Raw genomic sequence first — 21,319 nt, forward strand, 5'->3', positions numbered from 1 at the left:
TAAACAGACAGAGACATGGGTTTTGAAGGACGGTGTTCTAATTTCTCACTAGGTCAGGCTCCAGCCTACAGTGGGAGTTGTTGGAAGCCTGACAGCCATTGTAGAGTCCCGGGGTGGATGCCTGAGAGTGCTATTGTGAAAACAAGGCAGGAAAAGGATTTTTTCCCCCTCATACATCACTTTTTATCACATGATCCTGTAACTCACACACTTTTCCCTTTATAGCATGGCCTATCCTTCTCAAAGCACGTTCACACACAGCACCCCTTCCTTTATTCCTGCCATAAACAGGCATGAAGAGGGACCTGTAGAGCCTTCTTGCGTGTCCATAACAAGACTCCCACCCTTCTCCCAATCTACACGACCTTTTCACCACCATCTGCCAGGACGCTATTGGGACAAATCTCGGTCACCATTAAGAAGCTAGGATTCCCCCACCTCCACCCAGTCCTCTCTCATCTCCAGTCTCTCACCTACATACAGTACCTGTATAACATCCATCTAGCCCCATCTCCCACTTCTGCACAGAGCAAAACCTTGCCATGGGACCAACTGGAACTCAAGATTCATTATCAGCAAAATCGCCCATATCCTCCCCGCCCCACCCATCAAACTTTCTTACCTTCTTATCCTGTCTGAATGCTTTCTCTGCAGCTCTCTTCTATCTCCCACAGCTTTCATGGCATAAGTCCAAGGGCTTAGAGGTGGGGTAGGTGTTGTCCTTGGTCCTTATTGTCCTTCTCCCAAACCATACTCGTACCCTCTTTGCTCCCTTTTCACCCTCAATTTTGAAGCCCATGCTATCAGACTAAACCACTTGCTACCCTCCTTACTCCAGCCATCGATAGACCCGCAGGTCACGTACTCTTGTTTCTAGAAGAGTTAGCTCCTGGTTCAGGGTCACTCTCCCCATTGCCACATTCATCATGACCCTTGAGGATTTCACACCCACTTAGGTGATCTTTCTCACCCCTGGCCTCTGAGGTCCTCTCTAATGATTGTGTCCTTATCCTTCCCCATCCATGCATCTCATGGTCTCAGCCTCGCCATAGCCACGGATTTCACTCTCCCATATGCTCAACTTCAAACACCTCCTTTTCTGACCCCATTCTCCCAACTATTGAGGTCACTCCCTCTAGTATCTCGGCTTCAACAATTCTTCAGTTCTATTGAGCCTGCATTGCTTTCCTATCACTGCTGTAACAAATTACACATATTTAGTGACTTAAAAAAACACAAATGTGTTGTTTTACAGTCTGGAGGACAGAAGTCTGAAATCAGCTTCACCCCGTTAAAGTCAAAATATTGGTAGAACTGGTTCCTTCCAGAGGCTCTCAGGAGAGAATCCACTTCCCTGCCTTTCCCAGCAGCTGGTGGCCACCTGCATTTCTTAGCCTGTGGTCCCTTCTCCATCATCAAAGAGCATCACTCTCTCACTTCAGGTCTTTGGTCAAAAGTTATCCTCACTGTTACATTCTGTCCCTTATTTTGCTTTTTGTTTGTTTTAGCTTTTTGTTTTTTTGGGTTGTTTTGGTCTAATTTGTATCCTCCACCCATCCCTGATACCTGGTCTAGATATTAACCTCCATGAGGATAGGGAGTTGTTTGGTTCATCGATGTGTCTAATAATTTAAGACAGTAGGTGCTCAATACACATTTATTACCAAAATAAATAAATTTTAATCTCACTACTTTTTAAAATCAATGCAGGGAATTAAATTAATAATTACTAAGAGGACAGGCATTGTGCTAGACATTGGTATAGGGTTGACAGATAGTTTTAACAAAATTACTAGCTGGAAACAATTTATCAAGTAAAGATTGTTTATCTCATGGAACGTTTAATGATGAAAATCTGCATTTACATTCCTTTTATTACCAAGTAAGTGTAATTTTTTTAAAAACCTCCAACAAACCACAGAGTCTGGTTTTTACTGATTCAGGACTGGTTCTGTTACAGCCATTAAACCAAGATTACTCATAGCACAAAAATTTTTTTTCAGTCTGGTATTCAATACAGAAGTTAGAGCAATTATAAAACCAGTTCTTACATAGAGCAGCAGGTTCCTTGTGGAAAACACATTTCCACTTATCAAAAAATGACATTCTGTTGAGAGATATGAACATCATGTCCAAAATACCAACTCTCCTCCCAGGGAAAATTTGGAGGGAGCCCCTTTCTTTTCACATTGACAACCTCCAGATTTGAATTACTCATCAAAAGATTTATCACGATTAGACAAGTGCAAAAGATTCAGAGGACGGTATGGTGAATTCTAGCCATTCCTTCTACAGTTTGAGACCTCTTAGATTCACATTTGTGCTGTGGCAGTAAATTTATGATCTACATAAACAAGAAGCTCATTTTTCTGCAATTTGTATATGACCTTCATGCCAGAGATTATAGCATCTTTCTTTTTATGGTACGTTGAAACCAAATTAAATCTTTACAATTCTTGATTCAAGGTTGATGAAATTACCGAAAGTGTCTTGTCTTTTTAAAGTTCTGCAACAAATAATTTAAAATTTTGCATGTTCTTTGATTTATAGCTCCTTAACTAGAACTTTACCCTAAGAAAATAGTCCTGTAAATGGAACTTAATGGAACGTATTCAGGTATTGGAAACAGATAGGCCTGGGTTCTGATCCAGACCCAAGCATTAATATCACATCCACATGTGGTCTTTTTTGTTTCAGTTTTCTCACCTGTAAAATCAGAATAACACTGTATATCTTTTCAGATTGTTGTGAGATTTCGATATATTAGAAACACAGCCCCCAGGCAGGTCTGATCCACAGAAAGTGCTGAAAAATGATAACGGTCAAGGGTCCCACAGAGCTAAAACATGACTTACCATGTTGAAAATTCTGGAGCAAATGAAATATCCAGCAATAGGGGATTGTGAAATAAATTTTGGTCAAGCCATGCAATGAAACTTTCTGCAACTATGTGGAAAGACATTGCAGAAGAATTTTCAATGACCTAGAAAAATGTTCATGATAAAATGTTATGTGAAATTCCACTCATAGGTATAGGAGTAAAACAGGTAGTCAAACAAAAACTTGTACATAAATGCTCATAAAAGCATTATTTGCAAAAACCAAAAGGTTGAAAGAATCCAAATGCCCATCAGTTAATGAATGGATAAACAAAATATTGTATATTCATACAATGGAATATTATTCATCCATGAATGAAATAAAGTATTGAGACATGCTACAGTATGGATGTACCTTGAAAACACTATGCTAAGTGAAGTGAAAGAAGGCACATGCAAAATCACACATTTATGATTCCATTTGTATGAAACACCTAGAATAGATAAATCCATACAAACAGAAGGCAGATTAATGATTGCTATGGGCTAGGGGTGTGAGAAATGAGGGGTGACTGCTAATTGTGTATGGCGTTTCTTTTTAGGGTGATGAAAAAGTTCTAGAACTAAAATAGTGCTAATGGTTGGACAACATTGTGAATGTACTTGATGCCACTGAATTGTACACTTTTAAATAGTTAAAATAGTAAATTTTATGTGTATTGTATCACAATTAAAAATGTTGGCCGGGCGCGGTGGCTCAAGCCTGTAATCCCAGCACTTTGGGAGGCCGAGACAGGCGGATCACGAGGTCAGGAGATCGAGACCATCCTGGCTAACACGGTGAAACCCCGTCTCTACTAAAAAAATACAAAAAACTAGCCGGGCGAGGTGGCGGGCGCCTGTAGTCCCAGCTACTCCAGAGGCTGAGGCAGGAGAATGGCGTAAACCCGGGAGGCGGAGCTTGCAGTGAGCTGAGATCCGGCCACTGCACTCCAGACCGGGCGACAGAGCAAGACTCCGTCTCAAAAAATAAAAAAAAAATAAAAAAAAATAAAAATGTTACCTGAAAAACTATAGCTTGAAAACTTGTGTTTACAGTGAAATATTATTTATATCTACTTATATGTGCACACACTCCTACTACAGACACTGGAATTTATACACCAAAATGTTAGTAGTGGTTATTTCTCACCATGATATCACAGGTGATTTTTAAAATCATCTGTACTATCATCTTAATTTTTTCAATAAGTACGTACTACTTTTATAATAAGAGATGAAGTTTAAGGATAATAAAAGAGGAAGTTTAAGGATAAAGAATCACAAAAACAAAATTGTTGAATAAATGTAAAAGATGAAAGTAGACCTGATATAGTTTGGCTCTGTGTCCCACCCAAATCTCATCTTGAATTGTAATTCCCAGGTGTCAAGGGAAGTACCTAGTGGGAGGTTACTAGATCATGGGGGTGGTTTCCCCTATGCTGTTCTCATGATAATAAGGGAGTTTTCATGAGATCTGATGGTTTTAAGTGGCAGTTTTTCCCTGTGCATGCTCTCTCTTGCCACAGTGTAAGATGTGCCTTTCTTCCCCTTCGCCTTCCACCATGATTGTAAGTTTCCTAAGGCCTCCCCAGCCATGCAGAACTGTGAGTCAGTTAAACCTCTTCTCTTTATAAATTACCCAGTCTCAGGTAGTATCTTTATAGTAGTGTGAAAATGGACTAATACAAAACCCAACACTGACCTGCCCTTATGTTTATACAATAAAAGTATTGAGCATTATTTCATAATTACATCCTGTGTGCTGACAGTTCTGAAGTGTGCTTTGCTGCATACAGCCAGCCATGTCTGCCTTTCACATCAGAATTTATGTGGAATCAAGTCCCATACTTTACGTCTAATTTGCAAATCACTGTAGTAAGGCATAAACTCAGAGAGTAAGTAGAAATAATTGCACCTAAGTCATGGCATGACAAGATAACTATAACACCTACCATATATATATATATATAGTATATGCCACATATATGGTATATGCCCTATATATATATATATATATAGGGCATATACCATATATAATGCCCTACTTTAAAAAAAATATATATATATATGTTTTTCCTAAAGGGAGCACTGAAATCCTAGTCAGTGGGGTTCAAAACAAAACATTTAGCAATTCTACTTATAATTGTCTTCATTTATCTTATGAACCCCATGAGGAAAACCTCATTATTCTTATTTGATACAAGGTGAAATTTGGACTCAGCTGAATCACTTCCTTGGGTTCAGGGTGTTAGTAAATGGTAGGCCCAGAGTTCACACACAGGCTCGTGGGAGACTCAAGCTCCTACTCTACCTGCAGTCACTATCGCCTTATCATTTCATGGATGAAGGAGCAGATGTTCAGAGACGTAACCTAACTGGGCCAAAGTCACAGCTAATGTATGATAGACTTGGGATTTGATCCTCGTCTAGTGAATTCCCACTAATCTCAGCTGCCTCCCCAGCATTTCTTGATGATACTGACTACATTGATATCATTCTCTTTCAGGACACCAAAAAGACTATTATACAATACAACTTCAAAGGACTAGTAAAAAGATAACAGGGACTTCAGAATAAATAGGTCTTATACATGGAGAGAATAATGGTTCAACTAAGAATAAAGGGCTGACATGAAGTTGTAAAACGTTCCAAGTATAAACAGATGCAAATACTTCATTTTAAATGGTATGATCACGTAGAGGTAACACTGAAATATGATCTACATTAAAATTTGAGCGGCAATGCAAAATGAATGAACCCTCTTAAAGACAGAATGAGACACAACTTGGTATGAGTCTTGCAAGCAGAGCCATCTGCCAGCCTGGCGAGCCATCCGGAGCCATTGTTCAGCAGACATAATCTGTGTGAGAGCAGGTTTTTATATTTGAGCCACATCCCTGTTGCTCCATTGGTAATCTAAAGGTGAACCCTATCAGACCATGTTCTCTAGCCTAATTTGAAGGAGTGAGTTTAGTGTAGAAATTTTCAGCCTAGAAAGAAAACGTGTTGTTTTCCTTCACTTGCAGCCCTTCTAACATAATGGATGATTCCCTCAGATGAATCTACCCCGGGTCCTATTTTGCATACTCCGTCATGCTTCTGAATTCTTCTCAAATCCTGCTCAGAGCCCATCTGGGAGCTCTCCAAGCTACATATTAACCAAGTGACCTTGGTATCCTTGTTGCTTCATTGCAAGCATTTGTGCTAAAATGACATTTCTTTCCCAAGACACTGACCACATCATCCAACCTACTCTTTTTTTCAAGAAATCTCAATGACATTCAAACTCAATGACTTGACCTTCTGGTTCTTCCGTGTCTCACTTCACGCCTCTGCCAGCCTTTGCCTCCTGTTCTTGTCTCCTCTCACACCTCCCTGCCCTTTCATTCAGGCTCTCCCTCTGCCCCTCTCAGCTGCCTTTGTGTTTTTGTTCTCAGGTTTACTTGTGTGTTCCCAGTCAACTGTCTTGGATGGAAGCTTCTCCTTCAGCCTTACGCCTTCAATTTCTGTCATGCTCACTTGCTTTGTGAAGATTTCCTGTGTGCCCAGAGTGGTACCCCGGTGATCCAGGACCTCACCTAGCTTCCATTTTCTTGTCCCCAGCCTGTGCAATGGAAGGCTGGAAGGGAGTTATTCACTGAGAGAGCTGCACACTGAGATGGCCAACTTGAACACATATCCAGGCATGAGAAGATAAGCCAAAGGAGCGCTGCTTCCTCATTCATTCACTAATTCTTCAGTACGTTTGGTAAGAAGTCATTTCACATCAGACACCACACTGGGTGACTAGCACATGTGTGAATGTGTTTGTGTTTACATGTTATTTACAATGAGTTGTGGCAGGGTTCTTGAACTTTCTTGGTCATGGCACCTCCAGTCTGTTAGTACTATTTTTATGGCTCCACCAGTCTGAGAGTAATAACTAACAGTTCTTTTTTTTTTTTTTTTTTTTAACAATTAGGCTTAAACAACTTAATAAGTACATATGGATTAACAATTTAGTAGACATTTGAAAAACATTCTTCTCTGGATACAGCCAGCAGGATACCCAAGAGTTCCTGACATTCCTTATGGAGCAGCTACACCTTGAAATCAACCATGGAGGTTGCAGGGCTCCACCAGTCCCTGCCCATGGTCCGGCTCCCTCTCCACCCCACCGAGGAGGGGTGCTCTGCTAAAAGAGCCTGAGTTAAATGATGATGACTGGGCCAACCTAATGTGGAAGCATTATCTGGAAGAACAAGAGGACAGCAAGATGGTGGATCTGTTTGTGGGCCAGTTGAAAAGTTGTCTCAAGTGCTAGGCCTGTGGATACCACTCCATGACCTTCAAGGTTTTTTTTTTTTTGTGACCTCTCCCTGACCATCCCCAAGAAAGGATTCACTGGGGGCAAGGTGTCTCTGTGGGATTGTTTGAGCCTTTTCACCAAGGAAGAAGAGCTGGAGTTAGAGAATGCCCCAGTGTGTGACCCACATTGGCAGAAAACAAGCGGTGCCAAAACTTGACTATACAAAGATTCCCCTGCATCTTCATGCTCCATCTGAATCTATTTTCTGTCTCCTGAGGCTCCATCAAGTAAAGTTCTGTAGGTGTCGACTTCCCACTGCAGTGACTGAGCCTAGGGGTCTTTGCCAGTGACAAAGTCGGAAGTCCTGTCTACCAGCTGTGTGCCCTTTGCAACCACTCAGGCAGCATCCACTGTGGCCACTACACAGCCCTGTGCCAGTGCCAGACTGGTTGGCACGTTTACAATGACTCTTGTGTCTCCCCGTAAGTGAAAAACAGGTGGCATCCAATGAAGCCTACTGTCCTACCAACTGACGCAGGAGCCACCCCAGCGCCTGGGACGCCCCCTGTAAGCCCTGGCCCCTGTGAAGCCCTTTAAACACCCTTAAGCCCCAGGATCCCCGTTTATCTTAGAGACATCTATTTTTGTGTCTTTTAAATCAGAGAGTGGGGAGAGGGTGATTGTAGCTCCCATAATATATATATATTGTAGCTCTCATAAATATATATATATATAGAGCTCACCAGGCCTCTGCCCATGTACAGCCCCCAGACCCTCTGCAATCTTTCTGTGAAAAAAAATGTATTTAAAATTTGAAATGTATTTAAAATTGAAGAACATACTTTGAAAAATGTATTTTTATTTTATTTGTAAATAACTTACGTGCATGTTGGTTACTGCATAAATTCTCAAACCTTAGAATCGGATTGGATGCTTCCACACTGCATGCTTACTTGCGTTTTAAGATAGTGACCACTAAATTCAGCTTTGCCAAAATATGACATTATGAAAAGAATGTAGCATAATATAAATCTGCACCTGAACACCTTTGAGCCAGGAGTTCATGTGGTATCTGACCAGATGCTGTGTTTCTCTAGAAAATTTAAAATATCCCATATTTACCCGATGAATTTGCTGTGGCACCCTGGGGTGCCTCAGTGTACAGTTTGGGATACCTGGGACATGGATTCTGTTCTCCTGTTTTTTATAGTCTGATAGAGAAGAGACGTCATATAAATAAGGAAGGATAGATTAGGTGCTACAAAAAATTCAACAGGTTAGAGCAGTGGTTCATTTGTGATATCATGAGCCAACAGAATAACAAAATAAAATGGTAGTGACTATGGAGAGTGCTTTTTTTTTTTAAGTCAGGATCTCATTCTGTTGCCCAGGCTGGGGTGCAGTGGTGCAATCATGGCTCACTGCACCCTCGACTTCCTGGGCTCAAATGATCCTGCTACCTCAGCCTCCCATGTACCACCACAGCTGGGAAATTTTTTCTAGAGAAAAAGTCTCATTTTGTTGCCCAGGCTGGTCTCAAACTCCTGGGCTCAAGCGATCCTCCCACCTCAGCGTCCCAAATTGCTGGGATAACAGTTATAAACCACCGTGCCCCACCTGCTTGTTTACTTTTCATGTTAGCAAAAGGACTTCGAATTTTCAAAAATCATGCACTACTATCATTTTAATTACTTTTAAAATTTAGGGGCCGGGCGCAGTGGCTCAAGCCTGTAATCCCAGCAATTTGGAAGGCCGAGACAGGCGGATCACGAGGTCAGGAGATCGAGACCATCCTGGCTAACCCGGTGAAACCCCGTCTCTACTAAAAAATACAAAAAAACTAGCCAGGCGAGGTGGCGGGCGCCTGTAGTCCCAGCTACTTGGGAGGCTGAGGCAGGAGAATGGTGTAAACCCGGGAGGCGGGGCTTGCAGTGAGCGGAGATCCGGCCACTGCACTCCAGCCTGGGCGACAGAGCGAGACTCCGTCTCAAAAAAAAAAAAATAATAATAATAATAATATTTAGGAAGGACTAAGGGTAATTTTTACATATGTAAATATTCATGTAACCATAACCTAGATGAGGAAATAGAATCACCTCAGAGGTACTCTCAGGTTGTTTCCAGTGAATACTTCACCTCCACCCCTTTCCCCACCCCAGGGAGAAAACCACTATATTAATCTCTAACCCTATAGAGTAGATCTACAAGTTGTTGAACTTTATATAAATGGAATTATACAGTGTGGACTCTTACGTCTCACTTCTTTCTCAGCACACTGTCTGTGACATTCATTCACATTTTTGCAGGCATGGGTAATTTGTTCTTTTTTCTTTGTATGAATATATCACACTATCTTAAAAAATTCTTTTTTTAAAAAAAGGAATTTCTCAAATTGGAAAAGTTATCTTTTACTTTCTTCATAGAAGTACTGCATAAGCATGCTTCCTGAAGCAATATATTATTTAATCAGTTTTGTCTGCTTGGAAACTTTAGAAAATTGTATGCCATTTTTTTAAAGAATTGATTTCTTCTGCCACTTCCTTTTTCACTCAATATTATGTTTGTGAGTCATCCATATTCAAAATAAACTATTGTTCATTTATTTTTAGTGCTGTATATAATTCTGTTGTTTGAAAAGGCACAGTTTATCCATTCCCCTGATGATGGACATAAAAGAGTCATTTGTATCCTAAATATGAAGAGAATTTTCTTTCATCAGACATTTAACACTAAGCATTTGCCATAATTGTAAACTATCTTTTTTTTGCATATTTTTCTGAGACCACTCTCTCATTGGAGGCTATATTTAAGATAAGTCTGCAAACCTAACGCAGCCCTGGAATAGGTGTCATGCACTGTGTTCAACGTGGCTCTTCTCAATTCACAGAGGGACTCTATATAGCCCATGGTCACACATCCCCAGATAGGCTCTGACCTCCTTATTAACAACACCCAAACCTAAGGAACTCTTTCAATAGAGCTTTCAAGAAAAAGAGAACTGCACGGTGCCAAGTAAGGAAGCTGACATCTCAGTCAATGTCAACCATGGACCCCACTGAAAAAGTGGTCCTGGAGCATATTGTAACAGCAAGAAATGCAGAAATATTTTCCAGCTACAAGAGAAAGGCATTAAATTGAATGCCTCTGAAATTAAGAAGTCCATATGCCTTTAAAATCTTCTAGTTTCTTTATCTAATGGAACCTTTTTGCCTTTAGACTTTACAAAATCATCGAATTCCCAGAGGCTTACTGACAGAAGACAATCATAAGAGCTAAGCGAAACCCACTGCTATTAAATCCTAAGTGACAGGCACTCACTGAGCTAAGTGCTTTTATATGGTTAATCTCATTCATTCCTCATAATGAGAGTGTTGACAAAGCTACTGTCATTATTAGCCCCATTTGATGGATGAAGCAGAAGTAATTTGCCCCACATCCTACAGCTAGTGTTAGCAGCATGGATTTGAAAACAGGTGGTTCTGACTTCAGAGCTTGTGTTCTTAGCCAGACACTTGTGCCCCTTGGCCCCTGTTTGCCCAGCTGCCACAGTCTATGGGGACTGATGATACCTTGAATTGCAAGGATTGGAGACAAAGTAAGGCCATGTACAAGCGGCATTTGGCATCTTTGGAGTAACAGGTCTATGTTAGTGTTATTACAAAGTCTTGACTGTGCTCATTCTTTTTTGTTCAGAAACATGCTGCAGGACACAGAAGGAATATAACTCACAGTTATGAAGGCTCTAGTTCTAGACATTCTGTTCAAAGCTTCCACAGGTATTATTTTATTTAATCATGACTCCAGCTCTGTGAGGTTGAGCATAAAATCCACAAAGGCTGAGAAAACTGATGCTCAGAGAGATTGCTTGAGGCATATGTTTTGGAGATAGGATTTAAACCTATGGCATTGGCCTCTCAATCCAGATCCCTTTCTATAAGCCCCAAGGCCAGGGGAAGCTTTTGAGGACTATAATCTTACACCACTTATCTAACCATTTTTAAAACTCAGTATTTGGGACTCATCAGCCTATTAGAAATCATATTTTGTTTAGTCCTCTTTAAAATCTGCATTTAAATTAGTCTAAAGATCAGTTTAAATATAGGTTCAGAAAAGGAATATGAGGGCTCCAAGGCAAATCTCATATGTCATATTTCTCAAGCTATATGAGTTTGCATCCTCTTTTCTAAAAGATACATACCACCTCCCAACTTTCTGTTAAGACAAAATAGGAAAATGCAAAAAGGCTATTATTTACTGATAACTTACTAAGAGCCATTTCGAGGGTATCTCTTTGATAAAACAACTACAACTAACAACAAATATTTTAAGTGGACAAGCTTAGGAGTTTCAAAAAGCTGAAAAGTAATGGCCTGCTAAACCCTTGACCTGAAGAAACGGCTGCCATTTTGTACAACATGGACCCCCCAGTTTGCCAGAGCTGATTGGACAAGGGTGGACACATGACTCAGGCTGGGCCAATTAGAATTTCTTTCTCAGGAATTTGCAATGAACTGAGAGAGATTCAATCTCTTCAAGTGGCTAAACCTGCACTATCTGAACTCTGGAACCAGGAGACGGGGAGCTGAGCAGTGAAACCACTGTGAAAAAGAAGAATGGAGTCGATGTGCTGTGTACATTGGTCAGGTTCAGTCAGGAAAACAGAAACCACACCAGCTATTTTAACAGAAGAGTTAATAATGCAACTTGGTCAAAAGGCTTTGGGGACTGTAGTGGCAAACAGGGAACATGGAAGTTTTACAGAGATAGTAACTTCAGGAAGCAGCTCACATTCTTAAGGCTAAGGGAACAAATGGAGGAAGTTACCAGAACCTGGAGGTTTGGAAAAGGAACATGAAGAGCTGAGACTCGGAACTCTGAAGGAGCAGTGCCATCTGGCTGGTGTTGGTGCCTCTGAAACTCACAGGAAGTCCCCACAGACAGAGGCCCAGGAAGAGGGTGCTGACCAGCTGCAGCTGGTGTCTCCAAAGGGTCACCATGAGGCAGGTTATGGGTGTGCAGGACAAAGCTGGAAACAGGAACCAGCTGCTGCTGCTGGGGCAAAGACCTGTGATAGGTGATACAGTCAGCAACAGCCAGACAACTAGGGACAAGGCAGCAAGTAGTCCCTTCTCCCTCCTTCAGCCTGGCAGATTCTCTCTAGCATCCCTTCCCCTCTATAAAGCCAGGCATGGAACCAGTTAGCCGGGGGTAAAAAAAGTGATTTGTAGAGATCTAACTGCAGCATCACAAAGAAGAGTTAAGAAGGGTGTGTTCGGAGCCAAGAGATAAGAGTTCAATAGCCAGGACACATGGACAAGTGTGGCCTTGAGGGTCCAGGTGACCCTGCAGTCCCTAGCCACAAGCAACACTCTTGACATTTGGGGCCAGATAATTCTTTGATGTGGGGACTGTCCTGAGCATTGTAAGGTATTGAACACCATCCCTGGCCTCTTCCCACTAGATGCCAATAGCACCTCCCCGGCTGTGACAACTGAAAATGTCTCCAGACATTGCCAGTGTCCCGTGGAAGGCAGAATTACCCCCAGTTGAGATCCACTGAGCTAAGTTCTTGCTTTGTGTTCTGTAAGACATCCCTGTTCTTTCAATTCTCCTTTTTCTATTAAATTCTTTCAATTTAGGTCTTATTACCTGCAACCCAGGGAGTCTTAAAAGCTATCCTAACATTTGCTGAGATCTTAAATATGTCCCAGGCCCTGTGCTAAGCATTTACAGGCATCATCTACTTTAATGCTCTCCCCAATCCTATGAATCAGGTACAAGTATTTTGTGCTTACTTCACAGAAGAGGAAACTGAGGGTCTAAGAGAATACTGACCCCCAGTCACTGAGTGGAGTGGGTACTTTACAACCATGAGATTTTACTGCAATATGTCACTACTCACCAGTGTGACAGGCAGCCACCTTCTTACCCTAGATCCTTTACTTATATTCTGTTGAACCATATGAAATTGCTGTTTTTTACATCAAAGATATTTAATTTGGTTCCAATGGGTGTCTTCTGCCCTTTGCCAGGAATGCCTGCCCCCATCCACTGATGTTACCTGTCTTTCGCCTGGTTTTTACTTCTCCATCCTCCACGAGTTCTTCCTGGACCACTTATGGAGCTAATGGAGATATATGGAGTTGCTAGGACTCCCATAACAAAGTATCTCTGACTGACTCCAGCAATGGAAATTTATTTTCTCACAGTTCTGGAGGCTGGAAGTCTGAGATCAGGGTGTCACAGGGTTTTCCTCTGAGGCCTCTCTCCTTGGCTTGCAGACAGCCGCCTTCTCACTCTGTCTTCACACAGTCCTCCTTCTGTGCATGTCTGGATCCTGATCTCTTCTTCTTAAATGGACACCAGTCATATTGGATGAGGGCCCACCTTAATGACCTCGTTTTAAGTTAATCACCCCTTTAAAGACCTACCTTCAAATATAATCACATTCTATGGTACTGAGTTTAGGACTTCATATCATATGGACTTGGGGAAGGGAGCATAATTCAGCACACAGCAGGAGCCTCCATCCTCCTAGAAGCACACAGTGCCTGCTGTTTATGAGATTAATTCATCATTCAATAATATTTGTCTTATTTGGCTTTTTTTGCTTTTTTTTTTTTTTTTTTTTTTTTTGAGATGGAGTCTTACTCTGTCACCAGGCTGGAGTGCAGTGCCCTGATCTCAATTCACTGCAACCTCTGACTCCCTGGTTCAAGCAATTCTCCTGCCTCAGCCTCCCGAGTAGCTGGAATTACAGGCATGCACCACCATGCCCAGCTAATTTTTGTGTTTTTAGTAGAGACAGGGTTTCACCACATTGGCCAGGATAGTCTCGCTCTCCTGACCTTGTGATCTGTCTGCCTCGGCCTCCCAAAGTGCTGGGATTACAGGCGTGAGCCACCATGCCCGGCCTTATTTGGCTCTTTATTCATGTGTATATATATCTTGTTCCTTCAAGAAGTCCATAAGCTTATTAAAAACACTGCCTTCCCAAAACCTAGCACAGTGGTAGGCACTGATCAATAGGACATTGTACAGTTATCATCGAATATCATAGCCGTGTTGAAGCAGGAACATTGATTTAGAAATATCCCATGATTGCATCCAGCTTTTAGCTTCCAGGGCTTACTGCTCTTTAAAACCAATTTTTATGCAGTTAAAACACACTTTGAGGTCTCTTGAAAACGTTTATTATTACTTTAATTTTCCTCATGATGAGACAGCATGAGTGCTATCAAGAACTGAGCTTTAACAACACACAAAACTGATTTGCCCTGCTGGAGGCCCTCAAGGTTTTCAGTTCTAACTGCTGATGAAGTAAGCACAGACTCTAAGATAAAGGGAAGAGAAAGAAATATATCAAGACCAAAATGGAATATATAAAAGTCTGGGAGCCCCAACCCACAGGCCAGCTAAAAATAGAACTCTTTCTTAGCTCAGAGAGTGCCTATAACATGGCTGATGGATGTTATTGGTTGGCAAGGAAACACAGGTTTACGGAATAAATGTAAATATATTCATTCTAGGGAGTCTTCTCAGACCCACGTTGGCTTTTTGCCCAGGTCCACAGCGTGTCTGGACATAGGAGGATTCAGAGCTCTGTGTGCAGAACAGTCATTGTTTCTTCTAGAACATGCAGAAATCTCTCACCTATGACATTTTTATTTGACTGGAGAATATGGTGAACAGCCTCCAAATCACTTCCCTGATGGACTGCCTCTGTGTGTGCTTTCATTAACCATGTTTTTGCATTTGTCCATTTGTCTTCTTTCAGCCAATATTTATTGGGTGCCTACTTTGCACTGGTTTGTGATATGAATTTACCACGTTACACTGTAGTCAGCTACTTTGAGTCTAGGTCAAGCCACACAATGTAGGGAGGCAGTGGGGATGGTGGTTAAAAATGGATTCTGGGGCCTGATGGCTTGGAGTCCCACCAGGCTCTCACACCTGCTGGCTCTCTGGCCTTCAGCGAACTTGCCTGTGCCTCATTTGTCACACGGGGATGATAATTTGCTTACCTCATGGGTTGTAGTGATAACTAATTTATACATGACATATGAATTACTTATTGTAGCTCCTGGCACATTATAAGAGCTTAGAAGTAATTAGCTGCAATCGCTATTACTGTTTTTCAAACAATAATATTTGAAATTTGAAATTGAAATTAGTTTTGAAATTTATTTCTTTGGTATTTTCCATTACTCCTGCTCTTTTCCTATTTGGGGACATCACCATTACAAACCACTACTTGGGGGAAAGTCATTGTAACAGAAAAAAGTTAAAAAGGCTTTTGACATCAAACTCAAAAGCTGACTTGGAGCCACCTTCCATCTACTGAGACTAGACACTTTTCTCTTAGTGTGGGGGAGCCATGGAAAAGGCATTGTCAGAGCCTGATAAAGGGGTACCGGTGTGCTTTCTGGTGGAGGGAGGGAAAATCCAGAGGGCATGTATGGTACGTGACACGAACCTGACATACACATAAAGAGACTTAAGAGCAGATATCATTTGTCTTAGTTAGTTTGGGCTGCCATAACGAAACATCACAGAGTGGATGTCTGAGCAACAAACACTTATTTCTTGTAGTTCTGGAGTTTGGGAAGTCCAAGATCAAGGTGCCACCAGATTTGGTATCTGTTGAGGGCCCTCTTCCTGGTTCACAGATGACTGTCTTCTCACTGTGTGCTCACATAGCAGAAAGCAGAGCGCATGCTCTCTGGCTTCTCTTATATAAAGACAGTAATCCCATTTAAGAAGGCTTCACCTTGCCTCAGGCATGGTCCCTCCTAAGACACGGGATTTTTCTCAACAAATGTTTTTGGAAGTGGGAAAGAGAATGGGGCTGCAGCCTACACAGCTGCATGCATGTTCCAACTCCATCACTCCCTTAGCTCTGTGGTTTGGACCAAGTGATGTAACCCCCTCGTGTCTCTGAAATACAGACAATTCATCTATTATCTGAGAATGAACAGAAAACTGCAAAACTTGCCTGAGATTTCTTCTTGCTTGTGGTTCAGAATGACTTTGAGCAGTGGGTTTGAAGAGGCAACAGAGGGATAGAGTAGGGTTAATTTTGGCAGAAAGCACCCCACAGAGTCCAGCATGTTCACTCAAACATTTAGAATAAGACCATAGGCCTAAGGCAGGAATATGCAGAGTGTACTAGAAGACCTGAAGGGAGATCAATGGGGAAAGTGAATTAATATTTCTTGAACTTGTACTTTGTACCAGTTATTATTAGGGATGATAGAAAAATATAGATCCACGAACAGTTACTGTTCTTCAGCAAATCATAATTGTTCATGGAAGGAAAGCAAATGGGAACAAGTAATGATGGAACAGGGGGTTGTACGTGTACAGGATATGTAGGTACAAAGAGCTTTAAGGACAGAGAAAGGAAAACTCCAACAGTGAGGGGGTCACATAGAGGGATGGCACTTGGGATGGGCTATAAAGCCCCTCACAGATGTGAAATCACAAAACAGAAGACAGTTTATAATCAAGCACTAAATCATATTTTAGTGGGTATTTAGCTCTAAGTTGGGGTAGTAATCTGATAAAACAGGAGTGATTCCTCATTTTAATAGATTTCTATATGTTATTTTTCTTTGTTTACATAAAACAAATAAACCCTACATGGTTTTATGTAAAATTGTTTTCTTTTTCTTTTCTTTTCTTTTACAATCTCACTCTGTCACCCAGGCTGGAGTGCAGTAGCATGATCATGGCTAACTACAGCCTCAACCTCCCAGGCTCAAGCAATGCTCCCGCCTCAAGCCTCCCTCGTAGCTGGGACTACAGGCATGTACCATCATGCTCAGAATATTTTTGGTATGTTTTGTAGACACAGGGTTTTGCCATGTAGCCCAGGCTTGTCTCTAACTCCTGGGCTCAAGAGATCACTTGCCTCAGCCTCCCAAAGTGTAAAATTGTTTTCTGATGTTCATCGGGCATTTTGCCTACAAGAAGTGGTGCTGTCTGCCGTATTGAAGAATATCAGCCACTGCTTTCTGTCTAAAAATCAGGAATCTGAATCTAGTTCTTGGTTCTAGTTGGGAGATAATAGTTGAACATGGCCAGGCGCGGTGGCTGAAGCCTGTAATCCCAGCACTTTGGGAGGCCGAGACGGGCTGATCACAAGGTCAGGAGATCGAGACCATCCTGGCTAACCCGGTGAAACCCCGTCTCTACTAAAAAATACAAAAAACTAGCCGGGCGAGGTGGCAGGTGCTTGTAGTCCCAGCTACTCGGGAGGCTGAGGCAGGAGAATGGCGTAAACCCGGGAGGCGGAGCTTGCAGTGAGCTGAGATCCGGCCACTGCACTCCAGCCTGGGCGACAGAGCGAGACTCCGTCTCAAAAAAAAAAAGAGATAATAGTTGAACACAATAAAAATAGCAACCAAAACTGCTAAATAGAGACTGAGAAAGACCAGAGGAAGCTCTGTGGGCCCTTCTTGTCCTGTGTAGCCAGGACAAAAATCATTCCATAGAATTCCTTGCACTGTAGTTCTTAACCCTGACCAAGCCCTCCCATCTGTCAGTCATCCTACAGAGGAGAAGGGAACAGCATGGAGAGAAAAGGGGGAAAGAGAATTTGATGGATTTGGTAGGTGGGTCGTGGGGTGCCTAGGTCTGGGGTCAGCTAGTCTGGGTTCAACTCCTCCCTCTGATATTCACCAAGTTTGTGACCTCAGACAAGTCATTTAACTGTTCTCTTTTCCTCCTGTTGTGTATAACAGTGACAATAATCAGACCTGCATCTTGGCCTTGCAAGATTAAAGAGATAGTATACCAAAAACAAATGTAACAGTACCTGGAACACACTAAGGACACAGTAACTATTAGCCATTGTAATGTGTCCATTCAGCACACATGGCCCCTTTCTTGACAATAGACTCTGCCTTCCTGAGCAGAGATTAGGGTTGGGTGATGAGACCACAGGATACCTTGGTGTCCCCTCCATCCCACTGGTCTCTGTAACTGGCTCAGGGAGGAGCCTGTGACACAAATGGCCCAGAGTTTCACTGGGGTTTTCCTACTGGAGGTGAGCTCTCCTCTCAAACCTTGAATCAATGTCAGCCTGGGGTGGATAGCTGCCACATCCCTGCCACATGGAGATGGCCTGTCTGTGGTTGATGAGGATGAAGCCTTGAAGAATACACAGAATAAAAGCAGTGCATGCTGGATGCAAACCCTGAGGTCCCCAGCATTTCATATGTCCTCAGCTCTTCGTAGCATTTGAGCTTCTATTCCCTTCTTTCTTGCAATAAGCCCTATTTTTGCTTAAGTTGGTGTTGAACTGGTTTGTGGTCAGACCTAAAGAGTCCTAACTGGTGTGAAGGGGCAAAGGAAGGACCCAAGAGAGACAGAAGATGCCCCCAAACAGCTTGACTGTTAGAAGAGGGTCAGGAAGGTGAAGCCCATGTAAATGAAGAGTGAAGCAACATGAAGCAACATTCCCCAGCCTCCTGGGCTGATGACCAAGGAGAACAGGAGATTTAGGTTGATTGTTGTATTTCATAAAATGTTCACAAGGCTGTTCTACTTAAGCTATTTACAGTCACAGAGACCATTTTAAATCCTGGATTTGGAATTTCTATCTTAGCAAGTCTTCTCTTTTGCCATGTGGTCTGTGGACCACTTGTTCTGAGAATTTAGGTTGGTTATGCTTATGATGAAGTTTTCCCAATGTATCAGATATAGAATGATTATTTCATAAACCCTATAAATATTGGTTTCAGTTAAATGTTGATCTATCTAGTTCATGCTGTATATTAAACATATTATGCAAAGGTACAGCAAAGTATTAAGAGAATAGTTATTAGGAAACCTGATACATTTATTATATTTTCTTTTAAAATTATTAAAGATGTAATTAAATTGATGTTCATTGTTGATTTAGCTTCATATGCCTTTTGTCTTTTGAAACTAATAAATGAATTTGTAATAACAATAAGATTTGCTTTTATAAAACTTTAGCTTCTTCTCTTTGCACAGTCTCGCTTAAGCCAAGAACCTCTGACCATTATAAGGATAAATGACTTAAGCCCACTGGAGGCCTAATTAACTATACCAAGTTACCAATGAGTGAGAAGCCGTAAGGACATGCACACAGGGGTGAGCAATGAGGCCTCAAAATGAAGACAATTCCAATCAATCTATGGGGCTAGGGAGTGGGTATACAGGAGCTGAGCCTCAGCACGTCTGCCCATAAAGCAAGACAAAATGAAATAGAAACTATTCTGACCATTCATAAATGCTGTCAGTTTGATTTTTTTTTTTTTTTTTTTTTTTGAGACAAGGTCTCACTCTGTTGTCTAGGCTGGAGTACAGTGGTGCAATCACAGCTCACTGCAGGCTCAACCTCCTGAGCTGAAGTGATCCTCCCACCTGAGCCTCTCCAGTAGCTGGGACTACAGGTGCATGCCACCACACTGGGGTAATTTTTGTATTTTTTGTAGAGATAGGATTTTGCCATATTGTCCAGGCTGGTCTTGAACTCCTGTTTCCAAAAGATCCTCCCACATTGGTCTCCCAAGTGCTGGGATTATAGGCATGAGCTACCATACCTGCCTGGGCTTCAGTTTGAATTTTTGAAAAGGCATGGCATGTGTGACTTTTTCCAAAATGTCATTTTAAGATTTAAAACAGCTATCATTATAATGTCATTAGAACTACACAAGAAAAGAAATAACAGTATCTACTTATGTGTTGGCATCCTCTCATAAAAATGGGGACAATTAAATTGCTTCAGGACTAAAATTAATTACTTCAAGGCTAAAATTATTCATTTTACCCATGCAGGGAAGTCACCAGGTAGAGATCATTTTAATTTGGTTAATGACTAATTTTCTAGTTCTAAAGGTGAAAATGAAGCTAAGTTGTTGGAAAATATAAGAATAAGACTTGAAAGATCTGAGTAAAGCAAGAACAAGTTTGTTTGTTTGTTTTTCTTTTTTGACAGGGTCTTGCTCTGTTGCCCAGGCTGGAGTATAGTAGCACAGTCATAGCTGACTGCAACTCTGCCTCCCAGGCTCATCAATCCTCCATCTCAGGCTCCCAAGTAACTGGAGCTACAGACATACACCACCACACTCAGCTAATTTTTGCATTTTTTTTGTAGAGATAGGATTTAGCCATGTTGTCCAGGCTGGCCTCGAACTCCTAGGCTCAAGCCATCCACCCTCCTCTGCCTCACAAAGTGCTGGATTAAAGTGTGAGCCACCAAGCCCAGCCAAGAACAAGTTTTTTTACTGCTTCTGTTGCCCTAGATGCTCTCTACCACTATCACAAGCAGGCTGCAGTGAATGCTGAAACCAAGGGAGGGATTTAGAGTGGGGAATGTCTTAGTCCATTTAGTGTTGATATAACAAAATACCTAAAGCTAGGCACTTTATAAAGAAAAGAGGTTTACTTGGCTTGTGATATATGGTGGCTGGAAAACTCACAATTGGGCATCTGCATCTGGTAAGGGCCTCAGGCTGCTTCCACTCACAGTGGAAAATGAAAGGGGAGCAGACATATGCAGAGATCACATGGCCAGACAGGAAGCAAGAGAGAGAGAAGGGGGAGGTGCCAGGCTCTTTATAACAACCAGCTCTCAGGAGAACTGATGGAGTGGTGACTCCCGTCACCCCCAAAGGAGGGCATTCATTCATTCATGAGGGAGCCGCTTCCATGGCCCAAACACTTCGTAGTAGGCCTCTCCTTCAACATTGGGTTCCAAATTTCAACATGAGATTTGGAGAGGACAAACATTCAAACTATAGCAGGGGAGAAGGAGTTATCTGAGTAACCCATGGATCCCTTAAGAATAATGACTTTGCCTTGTCCAATTAAAGGAGAGGCACCAATTTCATTATTGTAGAGACAGGATTTTGCCATGTTGGTTAGGTATTTTATTATAGCAGCCTGAACAGCCTAACAAAGCATGCTTAGGGTTACATGCTCTAGGTTACTCTTTGGGGTTTCATTTCATCAGGCTGGCCAGAGAAATAACTAAGGGCCTCCTCCTCGGTGACTGACTGTCTCCATCTGCTGAGATCTGAAGAGATCCTAGGATGTGAAACTTTTGGTGATAAAACCAGGACAGTATCAGTGACAGCTGGCCATGCTAGTTCCTCTTCTGACCTTTGCCAGGGACAACCAGATATTCTCTTATTTC

At 41.9% G+C, this 21,319-nt stretch overlaps 1 pseudogene; it reads left to right on the forward strand.

The window, feature by feature from the left end:
* The first annotated feature begins 6,874 nt into the window (after nucleotides 1–6,874).
* On the forward strand, nucleotides 6,875–7,720 carry LOC108514194 (ubiquitin carboxyl-terminal hydrolase 21 pseudogene; annotated as a pseudogene).
* The last annotated feature ends 13,599 nt before the right edge of the window (nucleotides 7,721–21,319 follow it).

The sequence above is a fragment of the Rhinopithecus bieti genome, unplaced genomic scaffold (genome assembly GCF_001698545.2).
Source record: "Rhinopithecus bieti isolate Rb0 unplaced genomic scaffold, ASM169854v2 scaffold_33374, whole genome shotgun sequence".
NCBI lineage: Eukaryota > Metazoa > Chordata > Mammalia > Primates > Cercopithecidae > Rhinopithecus > Rhinopithecus bieti.